The following is a 3,296-nucleotide window of genomic DNA, read 5'->3' as shown; positions in this document are numbered from 1 at the left end:
CAGTTAATGTATTATCTTTATAATTTGATGAAAAAGCAATGTTTGTTAGATACTTCATGTGCTTTCTTCACTGAAAAATTCTCAATTCTTGTCACTTAAACCTGTAAGCAACTAAGCAGCTTCTGTCAGTAATTGTTTATCTTACTCTGTGTGTATTGGACAGTCCTTGATTTTCATTAGTGGGAAAGCAGCAAACTTTTTGTTGTCTAGCTTCAAATATGTCTTTTCTAAAAGAAGCAATTTTTGCTGTAGAAGTTCAGATCCACTTGCTCTGCCCTGCAAAAGTAGCCTAAAGCCGCCTCAGCGGTGGAACTAGGAGTTGCAAACAGATTTTAGCAATTCTTCTCTGATACCAAGGCATTTCAGCAAATGTATAACACCAAATACCCATAAGATGAATTGAAGTAGCACATTTAGAACAACAATAGAATAAGCTAATACATCTTTAGAAGTTATCCTGTGCCAGGGACTTTACATTATCAGAGGTAGAATTTTTTTTTCTTTTTCTTAGTGACGATAAAACTGAGACTCAAATAGTTGAAGTAATTTACCCAGAGTCACATAGATAATTAATGCTAGAGGTAGTAATGCAAAACACATATCTTTTTGATCTTTTGGTTACTCTTCTGTTACAGAAACGCTTCCAAGGTCCCAGTGCAAAAGCACAAAGAAACAGATCCAATTCAACAAAAGAGTACAATAATTATCACCATTTTGCAAGGATAGCCTAATTATCTTAAGCAACAGTGAAACTCAACCTCCATATTCATGGAAAATAAGAATGAAGTTTTGATAAACTTGGATGTGAAAGAAAAATCAAAATGGAGTTGGTGTGGCTAAGAGAGCTCTAAAATGGCACTGGGAGGCCATTAAGGAAGTGTGACACAGGCCTGTCTCAGCCTGGATGGAATCTGGCTTTCTGATTTCTGAAAGAATACTCTTTCGGGTTCCAGAACCTGTGACTCCCAAGCTGCAGTTCTTAAGACTTTTATTTGAAGCCTCTTGCATTACTTTTTTTATCGACATAGGAATCATCCTGTACAAGAAAGGGGAATTTGTAGAAAGCAGACAACAGAGTATGATATGAATTGATAAAGGAACCTGGATAAATCAGAGATAATTCCTGTTGTAAGAAATACCATATTCAGAAACTACACATGCAACCACAAAAACTGAAATTTAGTGGCTGTCCTTGCTGATGTACACATATTCATGTACATGTTTCATTTCTGTGAGTTTATAGAAATCAATTTTCTGCCCAACAGGGGAAATTAATTAGTATAAAAGTCTTCTCACCACTTTATTAAAGTATATAAATCCCTTTAAGGTAGAAAAGTCAATTATTATGTGTACACTTTGTTAAATTCTTATTTTCTTTATTTTTTTCCAAAGAATCTTAATTCACTGAGAGGGATAAAGCCAACCAAGGAACATTACTAGAGATTAAACACCTTCATTGTTCAGTTGAGGAAACTAAGATCCAGAGATATAAGAGACTTTTCTATTCAGAATCCAGCTAATGGCATAGAAAAGTTCTAATATAAGTGCAGGTCCACTTTTGTCCTGATAAAAAGTACACAGGAGGGTTTCCAGTTCACAGTATGTGCATTCTTTTTCACACTTGTCTCCCTCCTCCTCTGTAGCCTCCCAATCATGTATTTGGAAAATAAAATCCATATAACCAGACATGATCCACAGCCTGTGAAAGACCTACATCTTCCTGTTCCTCCATCTCTCATGATTTCTGAGGCCCAGGAGTGTGAACACCAAAGATGCTCTAAGGGGAGAAGATAGAGGGCAAGGAGAAGTCTTGACCCATTGAGTGGGGGATTCCAAGGTCCAAGTTATGGTTTGGAAGAGGAGGCCAAGCCCTGTGTGGGTGCATCACCTCAGTGCAATGGCTGCTAAGACAGATGGGTCATGGCTGGCATCTCTAAGGACCTGGCCCAAGAATCCAGGCCCTTTCATTTGGATCACAAGGTAGTACTGCCTAAGTGTCTTACTTCACAACCAGTGCACTTTCAGATTCTTTCTAACCTCACTACTCAAAACAGTTTACTACATGTTTTAAATCTGCATCCTTTCCATTTGGATCTAGGAGATGAAAATTTATTTTGTAGATTCACTTCTTCTTACATTTTTCTAAGTAGGTATTTCATGTTGTATTGAATGTCTGTTTTATTTCAATATTTATTTTTCTTTAAGATGATGAAATATTACATTATCACTGAATATGTAATATTTCCAGTATTAAAGGAAATAATCAATATTGTTGACAGTATGAAAATTAAACATTTTGCATAAATATACATGAAAAAGTTAAAAGACAAAATGAGTTGTAAAAAAATAAGTACAATAAGTAATTTCACATATTTTAGATATAGAAGGCTTTTAAATAAATAATAAAATATTTAAAAAATTGAACACTGGGAAAATAATAATACAGAATAGCATACGCAAAGGTCTGAAAATGTTATGATAATATATTTGGTTTCTAATCTTTAAAAAATGATATAAGGGTGGAAGAAAGGATATCTTTATGTCTTTCAAACTGATAAATTTCTAAAATATGGCAATACACAACAATGCTACTTAGCTGAAATGGGCGTGGATAGGTTGCTAGAAATGGAAACTTAATATTTCTGGAAGTCAACTTGCAAATAGGAGTTAAAGCCATTCTACCCATTCCACATCTAGAAATCTAACCTAAGCAATTTAATGTAAGTTTTTTAAAAATACAATGTGTAATCAAGAAAAAAATGAAAACTCCCTAAAGATTCCACATTAGGAAGGATAATGAATTGAATGTGGATTCTACAAAAAATCAGTGCATCTCCAAAAGAATGTACATCGTAGACAAATTTATTTGTTCAGAGAACCCTCCAATTTTTTTCAGCTTGAAAGGAGGTTGATCTTTTGTCAGACATTCTGGGGGATCATTAAACATTGAAATTTTAAACTTAAATTTTAATATTCAGAAAAAGGGAAGGAGGTGCAATGTTTCCTGTACTCCTTTTTCCAAGCAGACTCCAGTGCAGATGACATTTTCCCATCCAGCCTAATTTAAACTAATATTTTTTAAAAAATGCACCGTGTGTGTGTGTGTGTGTGTGTGTGTGTGAACTATTATCCTACCGGGGTCATTGCTCACATCACTCTCTGACACATGCCTCATGATTCCTCATGCCCCTGGTATTTTGACTGTCCTTTCACAGCTATTCTCTGGGATGGAGCCTTTTTACTCTTGCAGTCAATTCTGGAAAGAAGTGTTTTGAAATACAACCCCTGGCAGGCTC

Source organism: Aethalodelphis obliquidens, unplaced genomic scaffold (genome assembly GCF_003676395.1).
Source record: "Aethalodelphis obliquidens isolate GAN/ISIS:26980383/991018 unplaced genomic scaffold, ASM367639v1 scaffold1, whole genome shotgun sequence".
NCBI classification, from domain to species: Eukaryota; Metazoa; Chordata; class Mammalia; order Artiodactyla; family Delphinidae; genus Aethalodelphis; species Aethalodelphis obliquidens.
This window is presented reverse-complemented; position numbering follows the sequence as displayed.